General features: G+C 40.7%; 1 pseudogene; it reads left to right on the forward strand.

Moving 5' to 3' along the window:
• The first annotated feature begins 202 nt into the window (after positions 1-202).
• Positions 203-1,462, forward strand: LOC129075964 (E3 ubiquitin-protein ligase makorin-1-like; annotated as a pseudogene).
• The last annotated feature ends 14,853 nt before the right edge of the window (positions 1,463-16,315 follow it).

Raw genomic sequence — 16,315 nt, forward strand, 5'->3', positions numbered from 1 at the left:
TTCAAGAAAAATGCAACCTGCTCTATCATAGTATAACTTTGAAAGGATTTTTAAATTTCCTGCGTGAATATGCTCTCAGTCTAGTTGCAAGAGATGATCGATCCATCCTGCCGTGTCCAAAACCCTTGAGCGGACTTCCGCGTGACACGGAGGATACTCATGTCGTCTCGCCTCCTTCCAAGACCAGGCTTATATGTATTTCATGCATGGGGTTTGTAAGGAAGGAGATAACTGCTGCTACTCGTTAAGACCTCTCTGGCAGTCGATATGGTGTAGTGTGCAAGTATTTTCAGCGAGGGTACTATATTTACAGAGACCACCGCCGAAACGAACATAGCAAACCACTGAAACAGGAAGAAGTGACTGCTACAGATCTAACCGCAAATTCATCCCTTGCTGCTTCCTTAAGTCTCTCATCGGTAGTTGGACTGATTGTCGAAATGAACACAGGCGAGGCTGAGTCAAGAAATTCAAACTTTGCAACTGTAAGAGCAAGTTTAGAACTGGGTGAAAGCCATTGAGTTTGTTCCTCCTGTGGCCATACTGCCCTTTCTTGCACTGAAGCAGCCCTGCAGGGCTCAGGGACCAAGGAAGACTTGGAAATGGAGGAGCCAGCAGGAGACACAAAGCAGCAGCGTTGCCCCTAGGCAGCAGTCGCAGAATGCAGCAGTGGGGAGAACTGTGTGCATATCTCCATGGAGACTCCTGTGATCTGTGCGGGCTGTGGGTCCTCCATCCTGTGGATGCTGCCCAGAGATCACCACACACAAAGTCTTGCACTGAGGCTCACGAGAAAGACAGGGAGCTCTCATTTGCTGTCCAGCGCAATAAGGACAAAGCGTGTGGGACCTGCATAGAGGTGGTCTACAAAAAAGCCAACCCCAGTGAGTGCCACTTCCGGATCCTCTCCAACTGCAACCATACCAACTGTCTCAAGTATAGTCGCAAGAGGAGGGAATGCTAAGCAACTTGAGAGCAAGATCATAAAGTCCTGCCCTGGATGCCAGATCACAACTGTCATTCCAAATGAGTGCTGGGTGCAGGAGAAAGCAGAGAAGCAGAAACTCATTCAGAAATACAGGCAGGCAAGGAGCAACAGGGAGTGTAGGTATTTTGAGGAAGGACATGGGAGCTGCCCATTTGGAGGGAACTGTTTTCACAAGCATGTGTGCCCTGATGGCCGTAGAGAGAAGCCACAGAGACGGAAAGTGGGAACATCCAGTACTGGGCCCAACGAAGGAACCACTTCTGGGAGCTCATCGAGGAAAGAGAGAACAGCAACCCCTTCTACCACAGTGAAGGAGAGGTTGTCACCTTTGAGCTGGGCAAGATGTTGCTTATGCTTTTGGCTGCAGGTGACAACGACCTGACAGACTCTGAAGACCAGTGGGACTTGTTTCAGGATGAGCTGGAAGACCCTGATGTCTGCAGCAGCTGTGCGCGGCCCGTGGGCGCGTGCTGAGCCTCAGACACAGGCTGCCCCTGAGCGGCGCGGGGCAGGGCCCATGGCTCCCTCCCAGGCAGGCCTCGCCACCCCAGGTGCTGTTCTAACAACTTTTACCCAGGGCCTGTCTTCTCCATCCCTCACCTTTCCCCAAGGAGTATGTTGTTTTCTCTGGTTAAAAAAGTTACAAAAATAAACCTTAAAGTTAGTTTTTTCATAACATGAATTTAACTGTCAGACAGTAAGTGTAAGTTTGTTGCATCATCTGTTTTCAACCAGATGCACAGAATTGGAGGGCACCATTTGTGGACTCCCCTGCACTCACTTTGAGGACTCTGGGTTCAAAAATCACACCATTGGCCCTGCTGTGGCATCCAAGTATAGGGGTGATGGGTGAGGGATCTGGACTGTTGCAAGCAGCCTTCTGCTACAGACTTAAGAGTTTTCTGAGGTTTCCGGTGAAATCTGCACATCTGTGTGTTTGATCCGTTCCCTACCCTGTAAGTCCCCACTCTGTGCACTTGTCCTGTGGTTTGGTTCTCTTGTTTAATTGCACACAAGAAATAAACTACTGAGTAAATATTAACAAAAAAAAAGAGCTGATCATCTACGTCTTAGGCCATCTTTGATTTTAAAGAATTAAGCAGATGTGTGGGTTTAACTGAACATATTAAAAATAATGATTAGTGCTATGAAATACCTACTTAGGGATGTTAGAAAAAATATATATATATGTAACCAGGTCCTTTTAGGCAACTTTCTATGGAGGATCTCCAAGGGCATTACTCAATGACCCTCAGAAGGGCTTTACGGAGGTTTTCCTAAGGTTCAGAAGTGGAATGTATGAATAAAGTATGGATCAAGAAAGTATTTTATAGGTACTTTAGAGGAACATTAAGTGAATTGCCTGAGGTGACAAAGCCCCAATGGTGAAGGAAAACAGAACCTGGAACGCCCAAATCCTGGTGTAAAACACCTAAGGTACTTCCTCCCACGGAATACTTCTAGGGGGACAATCTCATAATTCATTTAAACAGCTTTCTGGGGCACACGAATTATGTACACCCAGGCCACTCGAAAGGAGAAAATGGCTTTCTTGTTACTCAAAGGTGGGACTGGTCTCCCCTTAGCGAGACCAGGAGCGCTGAAAGGCCCCTGGAAGGAACACCAGACACCCCAAGAGGGCTGGGAACACAAGTGGGATGCAGAGTTCTCACCTGGCTGTCTTGTCTCATCTTGCAGAATATCCTCAGTAGCCTAGGAAAACTGAGCTTTCTTTCCAACTGTCAAGCCTCACCCCCACCCTCTCCAGGTCTTCATCACCCTTAGAGGGCCCGGCTGTACTGGTTAGGAGCTGGCACCCCAACTGATCTCTATCAACAATTAAGGCAGCATTACTCTTCCCTCCCCACACCCATACTAATTTCCAATATGCTGCATGTACAGAGCAACAGCAGAGCAGACTTTCTGAACACCTGATAATCCAGTATGGAGTCCCTGTCAGCCATGAGGGTTATGTCAAGAGCTGTGTCAAGACTGAGATAATGGGGTGTAACAGGAATGCTCTTCGGAGGTGCCCAGAATGTCCAAAACCGCAAGGCTGGACCCTCGGATAAGGACTCCATCTGGACATCAATATGAGTAGGCCCCCCACCCCTTGTGGGCTCTAAGAACTCGGAGCTTCCACTCCACCAGGCTGTGCTGCCACTGTGGCCACCTGGCTTAATTTGAGACCACTACCCGCCTCTCCATCTGCAAACGCCAGTGACCAGGACTTCATGCCTGATGCTCACTCTGCTAGCTTCTGTTGGAGGCAAACTCCCCTTGCGTGCGACTCTATTGGCTTGTTGGGGAGGCCTCCCCTAACAAAGCTGGCATTGTGGAAAAACACCGACATGTGTGAGTGGCTCCTTTCTGGGATGTTCCCTCACAGGACACTGCACTTTCCATGAAGTCCAACCAGTTTTGTGAGCAAACTCTCATGTGGTATGAGGGTGAAAATTAAATATGAAACATGATACTAAGTTTGAAATATCAAAACAAAACAGGCACATTAAAGTTAGTTAGGAAAAGGATCCTTGATAACGAGATGACATCTGGGAAGGCTCAGAAAAAGGAGAATGTTCTTTTGCTTTATGTGCTGAAGTCTAGAACCAAAATATGCTTTTACCCACTTGAACTGAAACTAGAGCTGATTGCAAATTTATTCTTCTTGTTCCCTTTTCTAGCTAAATTAAATTACCTACTGTTCCCTAAAGCACATCTACATTTTCAAGCACCACCACAATTGTTCCTATCATTCATCCACTCACTCATTCATGCACTGGACAAATATTTACAAAAGCCAACTGTGTCTCCAGCACTGTCCCAGGCGTTAAGAATATGGCAGTGGACAGAATAACGAAGTCCCTGTTCTGTGGAGTTGCCTTCTAAGGGGTGAGGCAGACAATCAATAAATAAACTAATATGTATATACTGGGGATTAATAACTTACAGGAATAAAGATAAAGCAAGGTAAGGAGACAGAGTGATGAGGGAGCTGTATTCGAGTCACCACAGACAGCGTTTCTGATAAGGTGATGACTGAACCTTATCAGAACTGAAGAGGTCCAGAGGAGGAGAGGGAGAGGAAGGTTTAGTTACAGGGAGGCAGCATACTCCAAGGAGAGGGAACAGCAAAGGTGAGAGGTGTCTGCTTGGCACGTTCAAGAAACAGCTAGGAGGCCCGCAGGTGCGCCTTTGAGAAGAGGCTGAGAAGGAGATCGTATAAGGCAGCTCCCTTCAAGTGCTCTGTGGTAAAGAACATTTGTCTGTTTTCTCTAATCCATTGCAGATTATTTTATAAAATACAATTAAAATATCACAGCAGTATCTACTGCTATAAAAGTTTCTGCCTCTATTCCCACAGACCCCTGGCAGTTCCCAGACCAGCAGGGATCCTGGGGCATGGAGGTGGAGTTGGGGGGGTTCCACGGTCAGCACTTTGAATTCTATTCTGAGGGACCTGCATCATCACCTCTACAAGGTTTTGATCAGAGAGACCTCTGTTCCTTCAGACCCAAAGGCCCTTCCCCACCACACGTGTCAAGGTCTCGCTGAATGACAGGAACCACATGCCCCATTCACAGAGAACGTATCCAGCCAGGGGCACTTCACGTTCACGTGTCCTGACCTGATCTTGTGGCTTCTCCTCCACTCCCACCAGAAGGAATCATTTTCAATGAGAATATTTCTCCCTTTCGGTAAACTCTTCATGGCATTCATCTACACCGTACTATGATTTTTAGTACGTGCCACATCTCGCCAAAAAAATCTGTAAACTCCTGGATATCAGAGACTGTTTTATAAATCCTGCACTTATTATGTTAACTTGACAGCCAATACATGCTCTTGAATTGAGCTGTAAACTAGATCTATAAAATTCAGTCATCAATAATATGATCTGACGATATAAAACAATTTTTAAAGGCCTGTTTTCAGCACTTTGGAGGAAGTGCTGACATTTTTCAGGCTCCCTGTTTCTTTACAGATCAAATCCAGAAAATTATTACTGGTTCAGAACTTTTGTAGTTCTAATCTCTCATCTATGGCACATTTCTTGAAATACATGGGCCACTGGCTAAAACTTGTTACCGTCTTAGAGGTATATAGATCTTCTTGCTGATGAAATGTGTTGTAATACAATTTGACCTGTAGAGATGAAGAATTTAAATGCTCCCTTAAAAAGTCAGTGACCAAGAAACAGCATTGTTTGTGTACGTCCCAGACCTATAGTTCATTTTCAGATTAGAAGTAATGATCTGAAATGTTAAATGAGTGAAAGAAAATTAAACACCTGGATTAGGAGACTCTTAAGGGCCCAGCTGCAAGTTAGAAATGTAACTTTCAACATATTAGCCCAAAGAAGCATGGCAAGAAGTTTACTGCTCTAAAATCCAATGTAAAAAAGTTATCAGTGGTTCTAACTTTATTTTTACTAGCAGAAACAGAGTAGGTGGTACAATCTTGAGTGTCTGTCTTTGAATTTAATCACAGTTTATTGCGATGACATTCCTAATTTTTTCTCAAAATTACAACTTTCTCCTTTACAAAAGAAGAAAATCTGTTCAGAGCATGAGGGCGGGCAGAAAGGACTATCTAAATAGAGCAGATTTTTGCTGTAACAAAATACCATAGACTGAGAGGTTTCTAAACAATATAAATTGATTTCTTATACAGTTCTGGAGGCTGGGAAGTCCAAGATCAAGGCACAGGCAGATTCAGCATCTAGTAAGAGCCCTCTGCCTACTTTATAGATGGCGCCTTCTGTTGTATCCTCACATGCTGGGACCCATGAGGGATCTCGCTGGCATCTCATTCATAAGAGCACTAATCCCATTCAAGAAGGCTTCACTCTCATATCCTGATCACCTCCCAAAGGCCCCACCTCCTAATACCATCGCCTTGGAGGTTAGGATTTCAACCTACAAACACGAAATCGCTAGCAGTCAGCAACACATTTTATTCATTACTACATCATCCATCCGTCTATCCATCCACCCACTCACCCACATAACCCACAGAGCTCTATCTCTCTCTCTCTCTTTAAACAATCTTCAGAGTGAAACAAATGTTTTCTTTCTCAAAATCACAAGATTTAAAACAAGCCCTGAGCATATCTTTATGCTTATCTTCCTATATCCCTGGATGATCACCTTTCTTCAGCAACTTTCCTATTTCTGCCTTTTCCACCAACCCACTTTTCTTCTTTTCCTGAATTTAATCTTGTTATTCTGTATGTAACTTTCCATTTCTTTCTGTCAACCTCATAACATCTGCTCATGGGGTCTGTGTAAAGCAAGAGAAGAACAAGGAACAAAGACCTTCCCTTGCTGGGCCTTCTCACTGGTCCCCTTCCTGGAGCTGTGACTTTAACCAATACCCCAACAGACTCTTCATTTGGTGGCTTTTGTGCCAGCACTTTGCCCAGAGAAACATGTGAAAAACGTATGATCGTATGAAAAAACCTATAAGAAAAAGAGAAAGACGTGCTCCTAAATGATTTTTTTAAGGCAGTTATTTCATAGTGTACATTTTAAAACCCATGACCAAAATTTAACCTTTTGGACAGATAATGGTGCCCTTTGACTGAAATGCTATAATACCAGACCAGCTTGAACCACTGAATGAGCGTCATTGCTTTCATTACAAATTTAAACATAGACAGTGTAAGCATTTGGAGGTTCTCTCTGGGCAGGGTTGGAGTAGGCAAAGTGTAGACGAGGACTATCTTAGTCCATTCCCGCTACTCTCACTGAATAACAAAGTCTGGGTGGCTTGTAAACAGCAGAAATTTACTTCTCACAGTGCTGAAGGCTGGAAGTCCAAGGTCAGGATGCCAGCACAATCGGGTCCTGGTGATGAGGACCCCCTTCTGGGCTGCTGACTGCTGACTTCCCTGTATCCTCGCACGGTGGAAGGGTCAAGAGATGCTGTGAGGCCTTTTTTTTTTGTGGGCACTAATCCCATTCATGAGGGTTCCACCCTTCTTGACTTAAGCGCCTGCTATAGGCCCCATTTCCTAATATATCACCTTTGCTGGGGGCGGTCAGGATTTCAACACGATTAGGGGGAAGGACGGAAACTTGCGGACCAGAGCAATGGTAAACTATGGAATTAGTTAAAATTTAAATGAAGCATACTTATCAAAACAGTAGCAGGAAAAAAAAAAATGTATGCTGTTGATCCGAATGAGCGGAGAGAGACTGGGGAGCAGGGGAAATCTGTGCTGGTAAATAGTGAAGCAACAGAAGCCACTGCTCAGATAGAGAAGGAGAGAGAATTCCCTTTAGAAATATTATCTAAGTGAAGAGGATAAGCAGGTGCGGGGACAAGACTCACTGAGACATTTTTGGAAAGTATTTTTATGTCATCTCAACTAATCTCAAAAGTATGGCACGTAAAAAAAATTATGATATGTGGATGCTATCCTTTCTGTATGGAAGTTGGAAAAGTTACCCAGAGTGACAGCAGGGATTTTAAATCCAGATATATTTGACTCCAAAGCCTATCATTTTTCTACCGTGTCACCCTAAGAATAAAAATGTCTACATAATAAAATTGGGCTTGAAGGAAGAAGGGACAGTCATCTACTCAAAACGTGGTAAAACTAAAGGATACAGAAATTAAATTTTTATTTGAGTTGTTACTGCAGCACTTATTAGGGAGATCTGAAAGCTGAAATCATCTTTTGAAACAGAGGTTGAATTAATGTTAAGAATGCATGATGTTCTGAGCCTAATCGACAGATTGGATATAAATAAATCACCAGGAGTGGTTGTAATACAATTTAAAAGTCTCAAGGAACTTCAGGATGAAACAGTGTTACACTGGGACAAAATGTACAATTTGTCATTTATAAAGTTATCCTGATGCAAGGAGTCTGGAAGGCTGCCAGCATGATTCTACACAGAACACGGTTCTGGAGGTCTGGACCAGGAACTTGAACTTGCGTGCGTGACTGGCAGGCAGGCTCTACAACTCTGAAGTTTCAGGCATACTGCGGAAACTCTGCACCTCTCATATTCCTCTTTTTAGAATACATTAGAGTTATTTATGTAGACATCTTGCCACCCCTAACTAGGCTTTAAGCTGTTTAGCAAGGGCTATTTCTTACTCACCCTCTGTTCCCTGACAGCCTGCCACACTGACCTGTACTTAATAGATACTCACTATCTAACTGAATCCCTCTGACCACATCAGGAAGCACAACTGCTGGGTGGAAAGCCAACTGTGGTTTCTGTTGGGGGAAATACAATTTCACTGATCACCAGAATTCTTTAAGAGGCTGGCATCAGTTTGTGGCCAAGAGGAACGTGTGGACATAGTTTTCCAATTGAATTGCATGGTGATTGGGAACATGGTTTTCAAGGGAAGAAAACTGGTTCAAAACCGTAAACAAGAAGGAAGGATAAATGTATAATTTCTCTATATGAAAGGAGTTAATATCAAAGAGTCTGTTGCAGCTGACCTTAATTAGCATTTTTTCAAATATAAATCATTTGGCTGATGAAGCCATAAAGTATTCCAGATTGCAGATAAGAAGTCAAGCTGATGAGCATAAATGACAAAAAAAAAAAAAAAGAGAGAGAGAGAGAAGGCAAAGAGTTGAGTGGAATGAAATGTGACAGATGTGCTTCATTGAAGACAACAACAAACTAATGATTAAAATACAAACGTATCATATAGGATGATGGACTCTGAATGATTAGTAACTATTTAGGAAAGCAATCAACATCCTAAGTGCAGGCATTTCTACTTTTTTCCTAGTTAATATGTAAGTTACATACAGGGTCTGGCACAAATAATGCTCTTTATTACAAAATCTGTTATTACAAAATCATAAGCATGTAATTCTGTAACATAACAGTATCAGACTCAAGCACACCATATGACATTTTGGTGAAATGTTCAAATTAAAACTATAAATTATTACACCCATATTATCACCCTACCAATCACATTCAAGCAGGTGTTACTCCTGCTGGACCCTGGTATTCCTAGCACTCGCTCAGACCAGGGGAAAAGCACAGCCACCAAGATGCTTTGTAAAATTCCCCTCAGAGCTTCAGAAAGCAGATCTAGAATCAGACTGACTGGGTCAAAATGCGAACACTTCTGCTAATTAGTTATGGGGGAACTTCTTTGTTCCTCAGTTTCTTCATCTGTAAAATCAGATTAATGATATTAGTTAGCTGGTAGGGTGGTCGTGAGGATTTAAAAAAGTTAACCTGTAAAGTGCTTAAGGTAATGCCTTGCACACAGAAAACGCTCAAGAGGTGCTGGCATCATAACCACCATCAACACCGCCATTTATTTTCAAGGTCACATTATGCCAAGAGACAGGAACTGATGAGCATGGAGCCCCAGGCTCAGTGTAAAGGCTGCAGAGTTAAGCGGACGTACTTCACCTCTTTTGATAATATTTCATCTCCATTTTATTCTGGGTAGGGTTTTCCTAAGAAAGATTGAAATTAAAATTAAATTTTGCAATGTCTTGCTACAGCAAGAGATTTTTCTTGACTTGTATACATTGAAACAAAACTTAACACCCTGGCCTGCAGGTAGACCTGAGTATTTCATCAGCTGTCTCTAGTTTTTGCTTTTGGACACTACCAGAATAATCTTCAGACTGTGGCCAGCCAAAAATCTGTTTGCCTTTTAGTGTATCCCATCTTACGCATAATTGTCATGTTGTCAAGCTACCTAGCACCTTTCAAACGCCCTATTTTGGGAAACTTGCGGCCTTATGGATCTTGCTTTATCAGGGCAGCATCCAGAAACCTGAAGACCCAGACTCCTTTGCAGCTGGGATATAGGCACTCATACTAGATTTTGCTAGTCAGTCAAGTGCTCCTGAATCTCTGGTTTGTAAACAAGCAACCTGAAGAGACGAGGCTGGGGGGAGTCCATGTTGGTGGCAGCAGACGTGCCCAACAACCAGGGGCAGCCAGCCAGGAAGTCTCCTTGGTGTTCATGGGCGACAGCGAGAATTTCAATTTCCTCATCAGGCCAATTCAGATTCATGATTTAGGAAGGTTCCTGTATGTTTAGACTCCTCCCCACAATTCTGTGAGCTCCCTAATATCTATGGAATAAAATCCTTTCCTAGTTACTCAGCTGCAGTGGATGTGTGTTGCTTCCAGCTAAAAAATTTGGACTGAAAGAGCTACATCTACTAGTAAAGGGGGTAGAGGCACCAACCAGTACTAGTAATACACACACACACACACACACACACACACACACACACACCCCCTGCTGTTTAAATATGGCAGTTGATATAATTAAGTCTACCCCAAATGCGCAAATTTATTCTTCAAATTTTTTCATACATACTGCTTCTATAGAGAAGAAAAGACTTTATTCAGGCCTTTGCAGTTGACAATAATGCTTTGCTATTATAATGGCAAGTTTATGTTATCAATTTTTCTAGTTAACTGTACTATGAAATAAATTACCCCATATTTAGTGACTTAAAACAACAAAGGTTTTATCATGCTCACAGATACAGCGGTCAGGAATTTGGAAATTGCACAAAGAAGATTTCTTCTTTCTGTTCCATGATCTGGACCTCAGGCTTCTTGGCTTCCTCAAAATATGGTAGCCTCAGGGTCATTGGACTCGGTACTGTCAGCTGAAGTATCTCCATAAACAAGAGGGAAAGTGCATTGCCTTTCATGACCCTTCTTGGAGTCCATACAATGTTAATTGCAGCATACCCTATTGGGCAAACCTGCCAGGAGCCTGCCCATACTCAAAAGGAGGGTAATTAGACTCTACTTCCTGACAGGAAGTGACAAAGTGACATTGGTAAAGAGTATATGGGATGAGAGGGGTTGCTGGATCCGTCTTTACCACAGTGATGGGCAAAATGGATTTAGAATCCAAATGTTAATTCTAAAGACATCTAGGATTAATAGATATTTAGACTGCTAGGATACTTTGAGGCTTAATACAGTCATATCTCAGTGATACTGTGGGTTTGGTTCCAGAACACCAGTATAAAGTGAGTATATGACAACAAAGTGATCTGTAATCTTGCTGGTGGAGGGTCTTACCTTCAATTTGTTAAATATATATATATATCCTCTGTGAGGCACAATAAAGAGATGTATGCATGTACCATCATAATACTCTGCATCCAGTAGAGGTCCTAAAAGCATAAGCTAACTTTCTCAATTTTACTTTCTATTTTTCATCCATTAGTACATTATTTGACTAAGGAATGGCCATCTAGATGAATAAGGTGACTGCTTAAATTCTGAATACTAAAATCTCTCAGTAACAGTCCAAATTAACGTATAATTTGTGCCTTCTTCCAGCTTCTCATAAGTCCCTGGTGCTATGATTCTTCTGCAAGAGAGCTAAAGATCTCTTGAAAAATCTTGTGTTTGCTTTCTGAGCAATGTAATGAATATAAAATCCTTTTGAAGATAAAAGGATTTTTTATGATGCTCGTGTATTTCCTCTAGTTTTATAGATAGAAGATGGTGTTGATAATGGCATGATAATTTATATCGTACGCACTGAGCAGATCATTGCAGCTGAGTTTTCCATTGAAAAATGCAATTACATTTCTGTACATTTTAACACCACTGCTGAAAGATGCACTGAAATCTTTCCTGACTTCCTTCTAGGCAGAAAGAGGCTCTGCTATGAAGAGCCTCTTAAGATTCCTGAAGGACATTTCTCCTCATCAGTATGTAATCTGCAGGAGATATATGCTGTTTCAAGATACAGGCTCATCCGTTATTCTCTTGGTAAATTTAAGAGCTTTGACTATCTGATTGCAAAGGTAACACCTGAGAGCTATTATTTTCAAGGTACCAATCCTTTTCAAAAGCATATATATCTAGCATCTTTTTTTTAATGGATCAGACCCAAGCCTTGACCGTGAGGCTTGGGTCTGATCCACTGATGCCCAGTCCAGTACATTTACATGGCAGTTGTTCAACAAATGTCTGTTGTTGAGAATCTTATGATTACACATTACTTCCGTAAGTATATAATTAATGTGCCGCAATGCTGAATCTTTTATATGTGACTAGCATTTTACATTTTAAACTTCTTATGGCTTACACTCTATTAGATGGTCATTATATTCACATTCTCAGACATTTTACACTTCATGCCTATATACCTTGTCTGTATGCTACAAAATCAAATCCATCAGAATTGCTAAAAAGATGCATGAGGGCAGGAACCATGTCTATCGTACATATTTCCTGCACTTAGCACAGCGCCTTACAGAGTAGTTGTTCCATAAACACTTATAAAATGATGCAGTCACTGAGTAGATAAATGAAAGAATGATTAAGATACGTTTGGGTCTTAAGTCACCTTGTCCTGTTCATTCATTATCTCATAAACAAGTCTCAACCTAAAAGTAAAGTTGGTAATATCCACTGTTACAAAATGGGACCTCAGCACTTTAGGAAATAATTGGTTCACATTCTGTACTGTCATCACCAGAAAGGATTTAATTTCCACCAGCAACATATGCAAAGATTTCCAGGCATGATTCTTGATTGGGCTGAACAACTGGAAGTCCTGCCACTGTTAAGTGAAGAGGAAGTGACCAGGATGCAGTTATCTAGCTGCAAAACTTCATTTTCATGCACGCTTCTCTGTGGGTTGCTAGGGCTCATCATGCCACAGGCTGCTTTATAAACATTGCACATCCACCATAAAAATAAAACCCTGGCATCATTGCTAGTTAGTAATTAAATTCCATGCACATCCAGAATTTTGATAGTATGTACACTTTAATAATGAGGTTGTGTTAAAGGCTATTGAAAGGTAGTGGAAGATTTCATTGCTTACCCAAAGTCTGCCACTTATCCCTTAACATTGCAGTTTTACTGGGATAAATCATCCATCATATTGTGGTGTTTTAACTGGTTACAAATTAAACAGGAAAAGTAATAAGAAAAGAAAACTAATTTTCATAGACTACCCTCATCTTGCCAAGCATAAAAATGCACTTAACTGAGAAAACTGCTGAGAGATTCATATAGAATGTGTGTGTTACTACAGAAATCATTATAACAGCTAATTTCTGGGAACAGAGTCTCTGCAAAAGTGAACAATCTTTTCCAAAAATAGTGGTGCAATAAAATGTAGATATTTATTCTCTACCAACTTAAAAAGGATTGTATTAATATAACTTCATTTAAAGTCATATATGCAAATCTTCAGTGAGTCAGTGATGAAAAGATATCAACTGTTAGGCAATTTAATTTAAAGTATTAGCTAAAAGGAAAAGTGTGAGCACTTAACTTAAAACAAGAAAATCTGTAAGAGTAACAAGGATCAAACTGAAATGAAAATTAGGCTAACTAGCTGCTTAAAGAAAAAAAAATTCTAGTTAAGTTAGAAAGAAAATCAAAACCAAGTAACGAATTTTATCTTAAGTGTAATTCTTTATCACTGTCATTATCATCATTATAATCATCATCATCATCATCACTACCCTTTACCAAGTGTTTCTCACTGTAACAAACACTTTATACACATTCTCTAATTTAATCTTCAAAAACAGCTCTATGATTTATGTTCTATTATTACTTATGGTTTACTATTAAAAAAAAACTGAAGCTAAAACAGGTTAAGTAGCACAAATTATTTGCCTAAACTCGTAAATGGCAGGTTCAAATTCCAGGCAGTCTGATGCCACATTTCCTCATAATTATCATTCGTCTAGAGATGCTTCTGACAATAGGTCTGAGGAATACGGTAGCTACAGACATAACAAAGCTGTCAAGCAGCTCATGAGCCACATGAAGCGTGACTGGTTATGTGACTAGTTTCAGGTAACTGAAATTTTTTGGTTCTCACATTCCTAAAGGAGGTGGTAGTACTAAGCTAGAGATTTGCAGCTGGGTGGCACCAACCACTAGAGAGCAATCTAGACATTTATGAGGACATTTATTAGGCCTTCCATGTATATAGTGTCTTAGAATGGATGTGCCACCACACCAAGGACGCACCTGCCCATCGTCTTCCACTGTGCATTGCAAAATTAACTGAATCTTCCATCATTTATAAACAACACGCTCCCTGTGTTATATTCCTGAATGTTGTTCTCTGAAATGGGGACAGCTCTATTATAAGTGAGTAGTTTGATTATTGTCTTGTGCTTGCACTCAATATTCATTTAAGCATTCATTTATTCCACAAACTGTAATTGAGAACAGGGGAAAGAGGGAGAATGGTCAAGTCAAGGAACATGTATAAAGGACCCAAGTACAAAGACAACGGGGTGGGGGCACTGAATGTGGGAGGCGGGAGGTGAGTAGGGCAGGGGAGAGTAAGGGGGGAAATGGGGACAACTGTAATTGAACAATGACTTTTTTTTTAAGAGAGAGAACCTCATAGGAATGATTGTGGCCTAGTCTTGTGGGCCTTGGGTGAGGAAGGATCGGTCACAGAGGTTATAATGAGTGCGACAATCCCACTGAAGGAAAAGCTGTCCTATGTTCCTCATAATTTTCCAACTGCTCCAACCAGACATTCAGATATTAGAAAAACCCTTTTTATAACTACCTGAACCTACACGTTACCCCCGTTTTCACATGTAAACACAAGTATTTTTTGTTTTGTGCTATTTTCATACACACTGATTTTTCCAGGTATGCAGCTACAATATGTGTGTATGTGTCAGTAACTGCGTATGAGTGAAATTGCTTCATTTCGAATACTATAAGTGATAGTTCACCATCTGGGAAAATCATACCACTGATATAAGGCCATTTACAGTATTTAAGTTGCCAACACGACACACCTGTATCTGACAGACTCTGTGGCTGTTTTGTTCATGATGATTCCACATATGGGTGCAAGCACCTTACTACGTCATGTTTTCCAGGAGGCATGCTCAAGCATTATATGGTAGATGTTGCTGCAGGTATATGGGCATATATAATTTTTACATAGTATAAATATAATTTTATGCATAAATTGCATATAATTTTTTTCATATGTATATATATTCACTTCTATTATACATCACTTTCTTTTTATGTTTCCTTTATATTTCAGCCAGGGTGTTACATTAATTTTTTAAAATCCCTAGGTATGGATTGTATTATTGATGAAATTTATTTTAAGCCACCAAGTTGTTGTTACTAAATATCTGTCAAGAAAGGGTGCACTGGTCCTGACAGGATAAAGAAATTCTGGACTAAATATTATCTGAAGTCTCAATCAGTTTTAAAATTCTATTCCATCCTATTAAATAAAGCCATAATCAGTGATTTTCACTACAAAAGTGGCTCTAGCCAAAACCAAAAATAAATTACACACTCCCACTTATTTAGCATTACTGCTCATAGAACACACATATTTCTGGAAATTCCCTAATTTGCACATTTTTAAATTATGAGAAATGCCTTTCCTAGTCTGTGAGGCAGAAAATGGCATTCCATATACACCTGCATACATTCATTCTTCCCTCTTAGCCTACACATAAAACATACCTGGCAGAAAGTCAGTTGGATTAGAAAACGAAATGAGACTATGCTTATAAATTAATTTTAAATGAAAAACTATTTTAAAATTGAGCAAAAGGAGGAACAACAGAAACAATGGATGGCAAGTGAGAGAAGTGACATGGAATTAAGGTAATTTGATTACTCTGCACTATGGGCCAACAGCATGGCAGTACTCAGAGAATCAGAATGAAGTATCATAATTTTAACAAAAGAAGAACTTAAAGTCTCCTCAGTGCTTTGCCATCTAAAAGGGTCTCTCAGTTAAACAATCATTAAACAAGAGTTTAGAACTCTTTTCAAAGGGATTTGAATGGCCTTTTTAAAGTGCCTCCTCACACCCAGATTCAATTAATTAAACAAAATTCACTGAGCACCCACTAAACAGATGGGCAGAGCACTGTGCTTGGTGCTGTGAAGTTCAATGGAAATGATGAGATTTCTATACTCCATATGCCTGCAGGAATACATATGTAAATAAATCTGAAATAAGGAAGACTATGAAACAAGCTATAAGAGAAGTACAAAGCTCTAGCGCAACCTGAGGGAAGTATTCATTTCAACTGGAGAAATCTAAGGAGGTTTCTTGGAGGTGGTAGGATTTTAGCTAAACTCGAAAAAGAAGAAGAAAAGTTTTGATAAGCAGAAATGAACAGAAGAGGGAGGTAGTACAGATATAGGAAACAGCTTGAACCAAAGCCTGGAAGAGAATAAAATGTAGGGCAAATTGGAGTGATGGTATTAGGGTGTGGAAGTAACAATGGACAGAACCAAAGTAACCTGAGACCCAGATTGAGAAGCTGGGACTAGATTCTATACATTCAACAATGACTAATTATTA

The sequence above is a fragment of the Pteronotus mesoamericanus genome, unplaced genomic scaffold, assembly GCF_021234165.1.
Source record: "Pteronotus mesoamericanus isolate MK-2021 breed Mesoamerican mustached bat unplaced genomic scaffold, CSHL_Meso_final contig_56, whole genome shotgun sequence".
NCBI lineage: Eukaryota > Metazoa > Chordata > Mammalia > Chiroptera > Mormoopidae > Pteronotus > Pteronotus mesoamericanus.